At 38.5% G+C, this 18,002-nt stretch overlaps 1 pseudogene; it reads left to right on the forward strand.

The window, feature by feature from the left end:
• LOC133650892 (neurexin-2-like) overlaps nt 1–18,002 on the forward strand; it is a 489,617-nt pseudogene that overhangs the window by 154,597 nt on the left and 317,018 nt on the right.

Here is an 18,002-nt window from a genome sequence, read left to right on the forward strand (position 1 = left end):
AGCGTAGGGAAAAAATAGTGGCCTTTTAGTCTGGAATTTATGGTAAACCGCCCTCTGTGAAGTGGCTTCAGCATGTCCATGAGAACAGAGGGACGGTAGATTTTTATAACGTTTGTTGCTCATAAAGATGAACTCTAGGGACAAATATTACTGTTATAGCATCATTAAAAAGACATTTGTGCTAATAAGGTAACTTTGAGCATATGTTAATAGTAAAACCGAAAAACAGTAAAACCGGTAGCGCTTTTAGCAACAAATCTAATCATTTTTGTCCGACTTTTAGACCATCATTTCCCTTATATTCCTAACCTTTCGATTTTCAAAGGACAACGGTCACTAGAAAGCAGTTTCAAACAGCGCTCTTAAGACTTGTGAAATTATGGCTTTTTGATTATAAGGAAGAGAGATCGGTCATTAGTAACCTCACCTTGTACTGTGACAGTTTGTCCTCCGTTCCTTATTTAACATTGGTAGGTTTGGCCTAAGAGCAATAATCAGTCCTCAAATGATAAATCATGCAAGGTTCTTTCATTTGCAAGGAATCCTCTCACACCATTGGAGTGTCAGGAGACAGCGGATTGGCTGAAGTACTGTCTCTTAGCACGTCAGGCAGAGGGAGGGATTACAAGCAGAAGGGTCGAAGTCATGTAGAAATGTCCGGCGATGCTAGTATATTCTGCTGAGCTTCATTTTCCGCAGCGGCCCTCCACAATGGTCTAATGGCTGCCGCCAAGGTAAACGGTGATGGATTTGCCCACAGTGGCAGCAGTTACAAGGTGCTGAATTGCCCCATCAGCATTGGCCGTTTGACTGCAGCCTTGAGCAGCCTTTGCCTCTGAGTTAGTGCCTAAGACTAGTGTCAGAGCAAACACAGCAGGTAGTGCCTTTCTATGCCGGATTGTCAATATTGGAGCTGCAAATAATGCCGCAAATCCTAAAACCTAGCAGATGGCAAGTCTGTCAGTCTGTCTATCTCCAGTTATCCCCCGGGGTGTCCTAATTTTTTTCACATCACTGTATTGGTTTGTTTGCTCTTTCGCATAAAAGTGTACACATTAGTCAAACGTGCACTCCTACTGGGTTGCTTTTTTATTATTTTCTGTGACCAACACACTGGATGGTGACGCTGGTAATAAACCCCAAAGTTTGACCCCATGAGTCATACTGACTGCGATGAGGTGGCGACTTGTCCAGGGTGTACACCGCCTTCCGCCCGAGTGCAGCTGGGATAAGCTCCAGCACCCCCCGTTGCCCCGAGAGGGACAAGCGGTAGAGAATGGATGAATGGATGGAAATCGGGCTGACTGGAAATTTCCCACACAGCTCAATGTGCTCAACACCCCACTGTAACTTTAGAGGAGTGTTTCTCAAATAGTGGATCGGAATCATTAACAGCAAGGGGAGTTTTTTTATTATTTTCCTCTACACTCTAGTATTCATGTTAGAACAATTGACACGCCTGCAGCTATGTGGCAGCAGTGCTCAATCTCATCAACAGGTTCCTTGTTCTACCCGGTAGAAGTAGTAAGTACACAGGAACTCGTGCACAGAGCTAACAGAAGCAAGGCAAGGCAAGGCAACTTTATTTATATAGCACGTTTACAACAATTTTAAAATTGGACCAAAGTGCTTTACAGGTTAAAAAGCATAGAGCAAAAAAAAAAAAAAAGAACATAAGCAATGCATAAGCTAAACAAGATAGTGCAAAAGAAATACGGTGAAAGGGTTTGGATAAAATGTACAAATGAAAGATAAAAAATAATAAAAGTGCGACAAATTGAAAAAAAAAAAAAAAAAAGGCGAAGGGGGGTGGGGGGACTACAAATGGTGACCTAGTGGGCGGGTTCAGCTCAGGTTAAAGCAAAGACATGGAGATGTTGGTCAAAGGAATGACAAGAAAAATTAGTCAATTTCAGCAGTTTTTATAAAGATTGTAACTCACAATCTGTGTTTTACAGATGTACAAATTAACACTCAAACATAATTCAATTCAGGGGGATCGCTGATACATTTCTGTCCCCCAGGAGGGTCATGACAGAAAATAATTGAGAAGCACTGCTCGAGGGTGACTTGCCACGATTTTTTTCTCCACGCTTTTGGGGACTGACAAGTAATGTCATAAACATCTGAGCGACGTGAGTTAAAAACATGACTGTTATCAAACCAAATGTATTTGTAAGGGGTGGGTTTAGCAACTAATATACCCATAAGTCATTGATCGTTTGTTTAGGAAATATAAATCGTCCCTGATATTAGTATTTTATGCATGTTAAGCAAACAAAACCAATAGGTGATGCCACAAATGTCATTCACAGTCATGTGAAAAATTAGGACACCCCCTGGGGTATCTATCGTTATCGGGAAAGCTGCCTCTGTCTCTAAAGTCTGGATTATCCTACAGCGTATACGTTACGCCTTACCCTCCAACATGGTCCTGATCCTGTTATAGCTCTTTGGCAGGAGCTGAGTGCGAGGCAATCCTCTGCCAAAACTCTGGTAGGCAGCAATTTCCTGAACATCTACAACTCTCCTTGATTAGTCGTTTAGCTTCCTGTGTTGTAGTTAGGGAACAATGGCAACCGGATCGTTGATGGACCTGGAACTAATGGATGTGAAACATAAATGCCTTCTATCGTATATGGAATCGTAAAGGTATTAACATTTCACATCACAGTTATTATTATTATCATGGCATTGCTGAGTGTGCCCAAAAAGTGCAAATATACACTGTACTAGTTTAACCAAGTTTTATTTAGCAAACTTTAAATATTCTTAAGAGCTATACTGTTTTTATTTGAGTGTCTAAAGAAAAGTCTCTTCTTTCGTTTTAATTTGAAAAAGTTTTAGAGCTGTGTTATTTTTTTAATGATTAAAGCAAAATGGTTGTTTTATTAATACACACATTTTAATAGTGCAAATTCAATGCTGACAATGTGCATTAATTAGATAAAATAATATTAAGGTTATGGCAAGCAAAACAATCTACAATACGCATTGAGGCTATAAAGGTGTTAGCCGATTACGCATTAATCGAACAAACTAATCGATACATTACTCGATTACTAAAATCATTGAAAGCTGTAGTCTTACAGTAGTTACCCAGACAACATTGTGTTTATTCATGTTTAGATTTGTGTACATTATGTTGCTTCTTAATAGGGAAATATGGTCATGTCTCTTGTATTTATGTTAGCATTTAAGCTAGCTACATAAGTTTATCAAATTGCGGCTATCAATCACAGTTTTACAATCTTTTTTTTTTTTTAAACAATAATACTAACTCTTGGTAGTTTTACCGCGGTTTATCATTAATACTGTTTATTCATACATCCCCAATCGAACATTTTGGAGACGGCGCAAAAAACCCACAGGAAAGGCTACATAGCAAAAATAATGTACTAAAAATGCAGACTAATCACAGGGCCTTTAACACAAGGAATTTTTTGGAGGAGCACGTCCAGCACCTCCAGAGAGTTTGGGGTGGATGAAGCGCCATATTGAGGCCTTTAGTATCTGCCCACCTGCTAATACGCTGATGACAAACATGATACAGAAGTCTTCAAATAGCGTCACAACTGACCGATATGCAGACTAGATGTCGTAAATCAATCCAGTAACTACAACAAGGGGTGGACATTGAGGTATGCCAGTGGTTCTCAAATGTTTTCAAACAACTCGCACCTCAGAAAAACACTTTGCTTTCCAAGTACCTATATAATGACCAACATTTAAATACACTAGTGTAGTAAGCCTTTCAAAAACAAGGTAGAGGTTTTATTTAACAAGTATATTTAATATTTTTGGCCACCGTAACATTACACAGAGTTTGAACAGTAACACTGTGTTTTGAATATTTAATTAAGCGATTCTTTGGTGTTCCACTAGATGGAGCTCGTTTGAGCCACAGTTTGAGAATCAACTGCATACAATGTGACACCAAAAGCAGATTTGTGATGCAAAATGTGGAAGGGAAAAACCTCTTCCATCAGTCTCTTAGACGTCTTTCCCCAGTGGAAGTTGAGTTGGACTGACACTAACATTTTACAAATGTCATTCCATGAATAAAGGTCTGGGAACAATTAGCTTCTTTTGTCACTGTCAACAAATTGTATGGTAAATAGAAAAAAACTGTCTGTGTGCTTCCTGCCACCCATTTCTCACAGCCACATATGAATATAAACACAACCATAGTATTTCTCTTTTTAATCAGAGCTTTGCAACGGAGATCTGAGAACTCTAGGTGACATTTGGTTTTGGCTTGTTTGCAAGTGTATTGTTGTGGTATTTACATAGTTTGGACTTTTTACTGTCTTGTACAGGCCTGATAAATAAAGGATTGGTTAACACATTCTACTATTCTCCGTTCTTAGGGCAAGGGGAGTCCATGGCCACCTTTAAAGGCAACGAGTACTTCAGCTACAACCTGTCCCAGACACCCATTCAGAGCAGCTTGGATGAGATCACCTTGTCTTTCCGCACCCTGCAAAGAAACGGCCTGCTGCTTCATACAGGAAAGTCCGGTGATTATGTCAACCTGTCCCTGAGGGACGGAGCTCTTTGGCTGGTCATCAACCTCGGCTCCGGCGCCTTCGAGGCCCTGGTGGAACCGGCCAGCGGAAAGTTTAACGACGAGGTCTGGCATGACGTTCGAGTGACACGCAACCTCAGACAGGTGTGGATACTTTCAAATTATTATTTTTTGAAGGATATAGATACTTAACAATGTTTGATGACAAAAAGAATCAGAACAATTTATTTTATTGCACAAATTCAGTAAAGTTGTGGCAGTGGTATAAAGTGAACATCCCGGAACGCAAATGTATGCAGTGTGAGTGCGGGCAAACAGGAGTCAGGTGTACCACTCAATCAGTGGCGTGCAGTCACAAGAGGCAGGGGAGGCGGGGCCTCAACTGCCATCATGGAAAGAAAAAAAAAAGTAAAAAGAAAAAAAAATTAATTCAATTGTTATATGTATACAGTGATTATACTAAAGTTATTTTCCATTTAACTTCACCAGTTTTAGATTATTTTTATTTTTATTTTCACATTTGCCGTTCAAATACTGAGAAGAGACGGTGCGGTGATCAGCAGCCAGTTGAGGTACGTCACTGCGTTGTGCCTCAACATGGATTGTGCGCAATGACTCGGCTAACTGCCGGCCTGCTGTGCAGTGAGACCGTATTGCTATATGAATTATATTATACCTTTCCATAGTTTAGTTAGCTGAGGTATATAATGTACAGCGTATTTTGTCAACAACTGTATGTGTGTAACGTATTTCTTGTGCTGAGCGATCATAATACTGCTGCGAAGACGCACTGTGAGAGGCTCGTCTCATAACCCCGCCTCCTGGTGCCAAGCACCTCCGCCGCAGAATGCACCGCCCGACGGGAGCGCCACACCAACCAAAGCCCACACCCAAACCCTCCACGTGCAAGACCGAATCCACACAAAAAAAGTCTCTTAACAAGAAGCCAAAAAGTGCAAAAACAACAATGCTCGCGAGTCGCGCTGGAGGAGCCGCGAACGGCCGCAGGGACACAACATTAGGTACACCTGCAGACTGCAGCACGGATTTAATATTTCATTCATTCACAACTCTTCCAACACGAACACCACTGTTCCCGCACTTATAAGTAAAGGTACGACCATAATAACGTTTTTTTTATTAAATGTGCTTTTTTGTGTGCTACAGTTTGTAAGTGTAAAGTTAAAGTTAGGTTAAAGTACCAATGATTGTCACACACACACTAGGTGTGGTGAAATTTGTCCTCTGCATTTGACCCATCCCCTTGTTCACCCCCTGGGAGGTGAGGGGAGCAGTGGGCAGCAGCGGCGCCGTGCCTGGGAATAATTTTTGGTGATTTAACCCCCAATTCCTTGATGCTGAGTGCCAAGCAGGGAAGAATGCTGGTATGAGCTTTTAAACATAACCCGTTAACTGCTGCCAATCAAATGGTGAATAAGATACTCTTTAGGGTTCATAAGTTTGTAAATCTGACTGTGATGAAGTCAGTGCCTCACCTGACATGAACCTCACCGCACGCCACAAATAGTGTAAACGTTTACTTAAAATACTGCTTATACAGTTATTAAAAAGTCTTGTTCAACACATGAAAGATTATATGTCCATTGTTCACAGGGTGGACAATTCTAAATATGGACAAATGGATGGTCAAACAGCCTAATTGTATTCAAACTTAAAGGGCCCCTGATATTGATAACATTAGCACTTATTTCATAGCTCTGGGCCTAAAAAGTTATGTTTACAGGTAAAATTCCCCCCACAATAGACACAGTAGTGATTTTAGGCTTATTTCAGCACATTCAGCCCCTTTGTAGTTTCAAATGTAGGCAGGCCTGCATCAGCCTGCTGACGTCACCTACAGAAGACCGGAGGCTATTTCATATTGTATAGTATGTGTTTTAGCAGCATCTTCATCCCGATTCATGTGATTTTTGTGCAGAATTTGAAGGAATGATCAAATATGTCTGCCAGATGCGTTATTGCAGGCTGTAGCAATACAACTAAAGAAGGGGTCAGCCTGCATACATTTCCAAATGATGGGAATAGGAAGAAAGTATGTACCTCTACAGTCAAAATGACTATTGCAAAATGGGAAGGACCAAAGGGAAAGAAGTGTAATTTGTAGCCATCATTTAAATGAATTTGACTTCCAAGAAGAAGGGTTTTGGTCAGAGTTTGGATGTAAAAAATGTAAAAGACTCAAGCTAAATGTGTTACCGAAGATTAGGAGCACTGTCATGGAGGGAAAGACTGAGTCAAAACCTGCGGAAAAACGAAACTGAAAGAAGCTGCTAGCATTTTAGTTTGCGTCCTCTTTTAAGGATATTTTCCTCAAGATGCTTTAGGAAATGCTGAAAGAGCATGAGGAAACACAGCCTTTGGTGTCTATGGAAGACGAGATGGAACAGCAGGGAAGTCCAGAAATGTGATTCCTTTAGATACATTTTTTACTCATCCTGTTAATCATATCAGTTTTGCAGTAATCATGGACCATGGCGACAAAAACATGTAAATAAGTGATCAAAATAATAGTTTTACATGCCTTTATCCACAGTGTCTATGCAGGGAAATGGTCTCCCGTTCTGTAGATGAGGTCACACCAAGGTGGGGCAGCACATCGAGTCTGGCGATGGAAAGGAATGTTCAAAGTACAGTTAGTTGTCTAACCATTACCCAAAACCTAATTGACACTCAAATCTGTGCAATGCCGTATACACAAGGTGCCGATACGCGAGAGTTGAACTGAAACGCTTGATAGTCCAAGGTGATTGGAGTGTGTGGATGGTGAAACGGTTTGAATCGGGTGATTGGGATCTATAGGACTTTGAAAATGTCTATTCATTTGAATGGGAATTTCCTGGAAATTTGGGAATTTCGGGAAAACCGAGAATTTGAATAACTATAGATAATATTGCAATTGTCCTAGATTATATGATTGAATTGGTGTTGGAGTTTTTTGAATTGATCAAGAAATGTTGAAGCAGTAACACTTTGTAATTGAGAATAGGTATTTCGGAATTCCTGGAAAAACGGGAATTTTTACAAAAAAATTATAAGTACCTGCGATGTCCCAAATAACTGGAATGTTTTGATGGTGGAATGGTTGGAATGGGTTGAAAAATGTTGAAGTTGAAGCAAAATCAAAAAAGGGTGGAAATAGGGCTTTGGAAAACTTGGAATACCTGTAAATTTTTTGAATTTGTAAAATGGTAGTTTGAATGTCTATGATGAGTGTATTATGTGGATGGTGGAACGGTTCGAATCTGGTGAGAAATGTTGGCATTGTGCAAGATTGTAAATTGGCCTATTCATTTTCAATGGGAAAAATGTCCCGGAAAATTTGGAATTCCTGGTAATTTGGGACAAGATCAAAATATGTTTTTGATCTATTTCCGGCCCAGTTGAACGTTTTGAAACTTCAACGGTTCTGATCGGAGGCAAACCGGAGGAGCTGAAAGCCGACAAAGGTTCTTGGAAGTGTAAGAATAATAAAAATATGATTTTTGTTGTTGGGAAAGGACGTCCAAATTCATTTTCAGGAGCTAACACTACGTAGAGGACTTGTTAGTGAAATGTTGGCCATCTGGACGCAATGGGTTCTTTAAACATCCATTGAGTACAATTTCTATGAACTGCATCATCTTATTTTTTGTAGGACCTTTGCGCCGCAGCTTGTTGCTGAGCAGAGTTGATGTAGTGCAATCTTTCGTGCCCCAAAGGCCATTGAACGAAAGAAATGATTAGTTTCCAGTCACTCCCACTCGCAGGTCAATCAGGCTCACTTAATTTTGGTCTGCAACACATGAGTCACATTCTTAAGCGTTTTAGGTAACTCTCGTCCCTTTAGGACATCTTTTTAGGAAATTCAGTCTTCCATCAGTGAAAATTCTACCAAGCAAGTGTTGCTTCTAATGAATGTTATGTATGTCTGCTCTGCAGGGGTCCAGCTCTCCGTGTTGCCATGCACGGCGAGAGATTACATATTAGGTCATTGCCCTCTTTCTCATGAAACAGATCGCTTTGGTAAAAATAATCATAATTTTTTTACATCCTTGAAATACATTTTTGTCTACAGATGTTGCAACATTGCAGCACATTCGGAGAGGTCATGCAAGCAACAGCAGAGCTTGTATAATGAATACAGGCAATGCATGCCAAGTACAACTCAGCCCTAAGGTTTCAAATTAATTTACGTTGTCCAGAGGACAAGGCACGACGCTGAATCGCCCAAACCAATGTCTTTTACATTAAACGTGACCTCATTTTACACTACATAACAGCACACTAAACCCACATTAAAGGTAAAGATCAATTGCAAATAGCCTTGTTATAAGAGGCCCTTACATTGGACAATCTGTGCCATGCGCAAGCATGCTTAACATCTCAAATCAGGACTGACATGAGCTGTACACATGTCTCGTCAAACGTAAAACTGTTAATGCAATTCTTCTTCCCGCCAGCTATTAGTGATAACTGTCACTTTATGATAGCCATTAACATACATACATTCTATTCAATGTGCTCTAAATACACAAACCCAATGACCCAAAATAAGCCACAAAGCTAGGAAAGGACAATTTTGTATCACATAGAGATGATGTTTAGAAGTGCAGTGTGACAAACTTGGGAGTGATGCTTCAGCATGGTAAAGGACAACTGGCCCTAACAACACATTCGGTAGGTTGTACCGAAAGTTTGTGGTTAGTTTGACATGTGTGAGCGCTTAGATAGTTGCCAAGCATGGAGCAATTTTCTGTGCTCAACAGTATTGCTCATGCACAAGCCCCCTGATATGATCCCTCCTCCTGCCAGTTATTAACGATAACCGCCACTTAATGGTAATGCAGTGTTGTATCATGACCTGATTGTGCTAAAATCCGAGAAATTGCAGAGCCGTGTGAGTGTGAGACAACAGTGGACTGTCGGCAAATAGTGCTTCACTCAAGTACAGACACAACTTGCTATTGCTGTGCATTTGTTCATGAATAAAATACAATGAAATGATAACAACAAACATTTGCCATTGTAACTGTTATGAAATGTATTTCCTCTATGGTTCCAAAAGTTAGCATTTTCTTGAATAAAATCGCTGTATCCAGACATTTCCTGATCAAATTCCAACTGTCAATCTGTCATAAACCGGGTTGTCATGACCTCTGCTCGTTTCTGTTTGTCAGCATGTTGCCAATATGTTTGCAGAAACATTTATTACACAGTCAGTACGTGTCCATGCACTAACTTATTCAGATTTCTCAAATAGTCCGGCTCTAAATAAGCATTCTACAACCCATTGGAAACACCTTAATCCGATCGTGTTTGGTTTTTGAACAGCTGGACTAACACATATGGATTATGCGATTGGAAACCAGATCTCTCAAGTAGGTGTGTGGAACAAAGGGGAACCTTCGTATTGCGCATGCACCAGTCTCAACGCACAGGATTTATAACCATGAAGCAGATATCATTCATAAAAAATACAAGCAAGATTTGTAAGGAAGAGGAGACTGTTTATTTGCTACACAAATTAAAAGAACAGAATATTTTGAAGTGCGTCCATGGTAGAAAAAAAGAAACTAAAATTTATTTAAGAAGGTAGGTAAATAAATGTAGAATGGCGGCTTATTTCCGACTCCTGAACAAAATAGAATGACAGGAAAGAGAATGAAGCAGGTACACTATAATAATACAAATAATAAAGCATACAGTCATACACAAACATCTTCACGCTGCATGTGTGCCCTCCAAACTGATTAACAATAACTCACACAAATACTAGTATTTCACACAACTGGCAAAATAGTCCAGAACAATACCAACCTTCATCTAGAACAGTATTGGCCGTGGCACAAACAGACTTTTCCTTTGAACTTAAAACTCCTTCCATCAACTGAAGACTTTCACAGACTTTCAAAAGTTTTGTTTGTATGATTCTCTGTACGTAAATTCTGTCGGAAAAAAACTCTCTCCCACCGGTCTTTCTTTGCTTTGGACCTGCATCTGGTCCAAGACAAATATTACATGCATTATCCAAATATTAAAATATACTTGTTAAAAACAAGCTCTGCCTTATTTTTAATGAATACTTAGGCCTACTACGCTACCGTATTTTAATGTTGGTCATTATGGTGGTACTTGGAGAGCCGAGTGTTTCCTGAGGTGGTACTTGATAAAAACAAGTTTGAGAACCACTTGTCTACATAACATGTAATGGTGGTTCTTCTGTCAACATTTTGCATAGATGTTGCTTTACAGACCATCTTCAAGATGCTTTCTGACTGTCTCTTCGGACTGCGCCATTTTGTAAGCGGTCTTATTTACGTGCGGAAGCCCTCCTAGTACAATGTACTGAAAAGGTTCAATCAATCAATCCTCGAGGCCCAGCCCCCTTTGACTGCATCTCCAACGGGAATTTCAAGTTGAAAAAAACAAGTCAGTACCTTACTGCATGTCACTGATGCTTACTAATACATTAATATGATATTATATTTTTCTACATTGATAATGTTCCGACCTGTCGCTTGCTTGCATCTACTACTACTGTAAATAAATGTCCTTCCTGTTAAAGGGGAAGTACAGTATACTTTTTTTTTTTTTTAAATGTTTCCTATCGTTCACAATCATTATTAAAGACATGCCGGATATGTATTTTTTAATGCATTCTAAATAATAAATGCGATCAAAAGAGCCTATAGGAGTTTCTCTATTCTGCCTATAAAAGCCCTTAAAAAACATCCAAACACCTCCATCAAGGTTTTATATACATGCTGTAAGTATATATGTAATGTAGTAACGGGCACATTAATAATCACATTCAATATGTACGTATTTTGATCATTTTAAGCATACGCATTAATTTAAAAAACCCATCACAACGTCCGCTTTTTTCGGCAAAATTCCCCAAAAAGTCAGTTCCCCATTAAGATCTTGTGCCCAAATATGTTGCGTGTGTAAAATATCTTCTGACAGACTTTATGTCAGTACCGTCAACACACTATGCTGGCAAGTTCTCCTGAATTACTGCCTCTTTTGTGCCAATGCTGTGGGCACACAAAATGGTGAGCGGGTGCGACACGTTCAGGCACATAAATTGTGTCAATTCATGCAGAACTCCTTTGGGCTGCAAGTTGCCAACTTAAATTCTTACCTCAGATGTGCTTTTAAAACATCTTCAGCCGAAAAGTCTCACCCCTGTGATCGTTTCCGCCACGTTGGAACTTTATGGAATTGCGCATCTCTGATAACATGTTATTAATTCCAGGGGAGACATTCATGGAGGGAGAAATATAGTGTTCAAAAATAAAGTCAACGCTCACCTGCAGCACAATTTGACTAATCATGGTCTTGCGATGTGCCCTGCATTTCAAAAGAAGGCCTTGCAGTGTATCTAATTAACCATCAGCAGTATAATACCAGCTGGCCAAATTAATCACAATGTAAACGTGCGTTCTCTTCCATAACCAGCTCACTTCCGCAGACTTCCTCAGCAAGGAAGATTCGATGCTCGCCACGTCACTTATGCTTTCAGCCTTGCATTTGATCCCTGTGTAAATTGCCTTCGCCTCAGATAAGTTACCTCCCTGACATGTAGATATGGAGGACTTTAACTCCAAAGAGAATGCTGGTGGAAACATTTTATTACATCCGCTGGTGCATTTCAGGCAAGAATTCTTCCAATTACCACCTCTCGCCCTCTTCCGTCTTATCTTTTACTGAGGCAGACAAAATCATTTTATTCCCTTTCTGACCCTTATTAATGACGCCGCTGCATATTGATGGGCATGCAACACACATGCTCACACAAAATAGTGTGGTTTCTCTAAATCTGGTTCAGGTTGAGCACATTAAAAAACAATTTTTTCTTAAGGAAATAATGTAAAGTGTTTTAATTTTTCCAAGCTAACCAAAACAAAAGATAAAACAAAACTAAAATACATTAAAACTACTCACCCTTGGATACCATGTGACATATAAATAAATGGAGATAACAGATTTGGAACAAAACTAGTTTCTTTCAATCAGTCTTTAAGGTGTGGTTGGTTTATTGTGGTTGGACAATCTAATTTGTTTGGTACGATACGATCCGAAACGATTCAGTAAGCTGAAATTCAGTAACTTTTTAGCACAAAAAAAAATCAAGCAGTTTGAATGTGAAATAACTAGTGGATAATGGACACTGCAGGTGAAGTGTCCTATATTCCTGTTATTTCATGTAAGGCAGGGGTGTCCAAACTTTTTCCACTAAGGGCCGCACACTGAAAAATCAAAGCAAGCAGGGGCCATTTTGATATTTTTTTATTTTGAAAACCAATACAATATATGTATGAAAAATATACATTAAGGCCTCCACTCAGGCTTGATCCCGGGGACCCCAAAGGGTTTTGGTCCAAAACATATTTAAAATGTGTCATTATTCAGTATTATTATCTCTAGATCAACATTAGGTCTTTCTGTCAATATAACGTTTTTAAAGATTTAAGTTGTATGCTCTTTTTCTCAAAGAAAACCCTGTTTTTTTTCTACAAAACCCAATAAAATATTTAAGAGGAATATTTCAGATTATATAATAATTGGAGCCTTAAAAAGGTCAATAACTCATAACACCATTGATTTTAATTCATTATTATTTTTTGAGCAATGACACTTAAAAACAAATCACACAAAAATTATTGGGGAACCAAAAGGGTCCTACTCATTAAAGTGTTAAAAAATAAATTATTCATTTTTTTTACTGTTTACTTTTAACACAATAATCTTGAGATCAACTTCAGATCTATCCGTCAATTATACGTTATATTGTTGTTTATGTTTTTTGTTTGTTCGTTTTAGGCCCTTCTTTAAAAAAAAAATTAAAAAAAAGCTAAATTTTTTATATGGCAAACAAAATATGCAACATTTTCCCAAAAAAATATCTCAAAGTGCAATATTTAATGTGACGTAATTGGAGCCTTGGATAGGTCAACAATTCATAACATTGATTTTGATTCATTATTATTTTTTCAAGAAAGAAACAGCCTGCATGGCAGCTTTGTGTTATTAGAGTAAACATTGCAACATTTTCTTGTTACATTTCACCTGTTTGGTCTTTCATACCACTTTTTATGTTTTTAATTGTTTTAATCGTATTTTAAAATGGGCCGTGGGGCCATTAAAAAATGACCTGCGGGCCGCAAATGCCCGCACTTTGGAGATCCCTGATGTAAGGGAATGATGTATAAATAAATGATGGATACAAACAAGAAAGTAAAGAACAATTAATGGCCAAGGCATTTGCATCTTATTTGAATAAAGTGCAACCCATAAGGTTGATTTAACAAGAGGAAACCTTTTCTGCTCACATTTTTTATATTCAAGCAAATGTTAATAAAAACACAGTAGCCATCTTTTAACAGTAGATTTACCTGCTGAATAAAGTTCTCTGACCCGGCCATACAGAATCGTCGCCAATGAAGGACAGTGCAAGGAAGCATGTATGCCACCTCATCCATGTTGATGGTGTGGGCCCCTTGCTTCTTAATTTCCATAACCTCCTTTATCCATCTCTTGTATTTGTTTCTGATAAAAATGACTTCTTCTAGTGTTCCGGAAGTCGGTGTGTCGCCGTAATTTACTTCGCTATCACTTCTGTTTTGTGTGCTGCGTCTTTTGTCTTTTGACATGTAATAATTTAATGTCAAGTCATCATTAAATGGCCCTGATAAGTCCAAAGGCATTAATAAATCATGTTCTTTTCAAATACCTTTATAATGGTAGTTCAGCCGGCATATGCTCATTTTAAAATTTGATTTACAGCCCCGAAATATTGTTATTGTTTTCATTTCGATGCCCCGCCCTCCAAAGTTTGAACAATTAAAAAGTTTGTGAGTGTGTCACATCCAGGTTGCCAGTTACGTACCGCCCTCTTCATCGAGCTACTGCCACTGGTAAAGTTACTAAACATGTCAGACCTTAATAAATCTAAAAGGCGTCATTACGATTCTCAACTTATTCATGACAAAGCCAGGAACAAAACGAGGATTCGTATCGGGCGGAGAAGATTTAAAATGTTCCTCCTTGATAGGTAAGTAAGGCATTTACGTTTGTAATAAATGAAAATGGACATTTCGTATATAAACTTTATTGTCGAATACAGTCTATGATCCTATCTAACAAACCTAATATATTCGGATTTGGCTGCATATCTGGCAAACTCAGTCATGGAGAGTGGGAGGGGACTACAGAATTTTGACCGTGATTGCAGTACCTTTTCTGGCCACATTACTACATGTGACACCTTTTAAAGTTGTGTTGCAACTTTATATTAATGTGTTGTGTCGTTTGTCTGTGTTGTAGCTGAATGTTTTTGTGTTCTAACTTTTGATATTGTCTTGTGGCATTTACGTTTGTTATGACATTTCTTAACCACTGTAGCTAGCCGCCATTTTTGTTTTGATGACGCCACAGACGGGCACACCGACTTAATGTTTAATGTTCTAGTTATTAAAAGGGCTATACTTCTTATGAAGTCCGGCGAAGTAAATCCACTGTTTTCATTTTTTTAGAATCTATAAAATCAATCGATTCTTGGGTCGACACCTATCTTCCGGAAGGCAAATTGCCGAGCACAGATCAATATACTTAAAATTTTGGAATATAAATTGATATACCAATATATTGATCAATTTTTACAACCCCACTCACTAAGTTTTGAGCAAATAGATTACTTGCATTCCAGAAAAACATGTAAAAAATATTCAGATTTAACATTCTGACAAAATTACCCTGCATTTGTGTCAAAATATTGGGGCTTATTTTTAGGTTAAGCAAGCAAGTAGTTTACTGTGATTAATTATGATGAATAAAAATTCAAAAGTGTTACAAAAGTAATTGTTTTACAGCACTAATATTTCTAACATCTGACGTTAACGAAGAATTTAAGATTTTTTTTCCGACATGCAAGCTGTTGGCCGTCCAATTTGTTTTTATATAAAAATACCACTTTAGTCGAGTATCTAAGGCAGGTGTTCTCAAACCGTGGTACGCGGGCTCCATCTAGTGGTATGCCGAAGAATCACTTATTTAAAATACAGTATTTGTTTTTCCTGTATTTAAACACAATGTTACTGTTCAAACTGTTACAGTGGCCAGAAATATTAAAAATACTTGTTAAGTAAAACATCTGCCTTGTTTTTAATGAAGACTTGAGCCTACTACGCAACTGTATTATAATGTTGGTCGTTTTGGTGGTACTTGTAGAGCCTAATGTTGGTACTTGGGGAAAAAATTTTGAGTTTGATCTGAGGTGTGCAAATATCTGTTTGAGCTGTTACCGGGTACAAATGGGAAAAAAAGCCACATTTATCAATTTAGAGCCACAAAAGCCTTTTATGTGACGGTCAGTATCCATCAAGCCGAAGACAGGCCAGTCAATTTTCAAAGCTAAAGATACTGAAGGTTTTACCACAAGATGGACAAAAAAAATCAATATCTGTCACTACTAGAGAATGACCAGCGAGACCAGACACCTGAGCGTGTCACATCACTACTTTAACTTTTATCCTCCTAGCTTTCAACAATGAGGAGATTAGTGGCATGAAATCCTGTGTAAAACTGTGATTTATTGCTGCTGTTCATGTTTACTCCAAGCAAAAAAAACGTTTTCCTGTTAAATCCACCTTAAAAAAAAGGAAAGGAAAAACCTTCTCCTCAGCTCATGGAAGCTACATTACGAGTCAGTTTTTAAAGAGGCCCTTTATCACGACGGAGTCGCCTAATCAAAATGATAATTATCCATGAAGAATTGTAAATCAGTCGCTGTAGATCATTAAACCTGAACACTGGCAGACAGCTTTAATTTCGCACAGACGAAAAATGCTGAAGCTGCTTCCTTCAAATCATATAAAGTCTGGGATACTTAATAAACATCATGTTATGCATTTTTAAATGATTGAACTTCCATCATCTATTTGCGTGCCCTTAATATAATATGTATCCACTTAGATTTGGTAGAAAATTCTAATGTTTTGAACCTAATGTCAAGCAGTGGGAGCTGTTCCATCTGTGAAGAAATGCATGTTACAACTGGGATGATTGTCATGGCAACAAGAACATCCTTCTTTTCTCTTACTTCCCTGTGTTACAATTAATATCGGCTGTCTCTTGTGATGTGATTGATACAATAGTGGGCCAGTGGGCACAGCCAGTAATTGAGCTCACCATTTTAGTATTCTTAAAACCAAATTAATTGAGTTTGCCAACCTCCATGCAGCGTCCATGTAGCCTCCGGTGCCAAACTAGGATTGGAAGAGATGTTTGTGGCGTTCTGACTTCTCTGCCATCATGGTTATGGCTTCCTGGATCTAACATATAGGAAAGAAAGAAGCCGTGTTTGATAACCTGCATTGTCAATGCCTCACTCTAAGGTAAAATTGTGGCCCCCAAAATATATAATTAATAGTGCTGTCAAACAATACATTTTTAAAATCAGATTAATCACGATTATTCGCTGTTAATTGTTTGATTGCATAATTACAATTAACTTTTTTTTTTTTGACACAAATGCAATCTTATAGTCCGAATGTCACAAACAAACATTTATTTTTGTATGTTTTACTTACCGGTAAATGCCAATCATTTATTTGCTCATAACTTGGTAACAGTTGTATCTAAAGGTTGTATTTTAAAATGATCACTGACCGTATAATAACCTGTGCCGCCTTTCAGGTAATCATCCGTTGTTAAGGTAAAGGAACTTATACAATCAATATTAAACACATGATTAATCTGCATTTAGACATGATTAATACTAAATATATTTATATATAATGTGATTAATTAAATGCATCAACGTGTTAAATTGTGCAGCCCTAGTAATAAATAATGTGTCGATCCATTTGCTTGTTGTTACGCTCAAAACCTATATTTTAAGCCCTAAATCTGATATTACACAAATTGGACTGAAGTAGTACCTCAATTTACAAGCTTAATTGGTTCTGTGACAGAATTCTTAACTCAAAACACTTGTATCTCAAATCAACACCTACTCAGTGGCCTAGTGGTTAGAGTGTCCGCCCTGAGATCGGTAGGTTGTGAGTTCAAACCCCGGCCGAGTCATACCAAAGACTATAAAAATGGGACCCATTACCTCCCTGCTTGGCACTCAGCATCAAGGGTTGGAATTGGGGGTTAAATCACCAAAAATGATTCCCGGGCGCGGCACCGCTGCTGCCCACTGCTCCCCTCACCTCCCAGGGGGTGATCAAGGGGATGGGTCAAATGCAGAGGACAAATTTCACCACACCTAGTGTGTGTGTGACAATCATTGGTACTTTAACTTTAACTTATAAATATTGTATAAAAATTACAAAGGAATGTACTAACAACTACAGTAGTTTTGTGAAGTAATGTAATAATAATGTAGAGCACTTACGTTGGAGAGTGGACTTTTACGGTATCTCCTTCCATCTCCTTCTCCATCAAACACACCACCACTAGCTTT

This window comes from Entelurus aequoreus, linkage group LG05, assembly GCF_033978785.1.
Source record: "Entelurus aequoreus isolate RoL-2023_Sb linkage group LG05, RoL_Eaeq_v1.1, whole genome shotgun sequence".
Lineage (NCBI taxonomy): Eukaryota > Metazoa > Chordata > Actinopteri > Syngnathiformes > Syngnathidae > Entelurus > Entelurus aequoreus.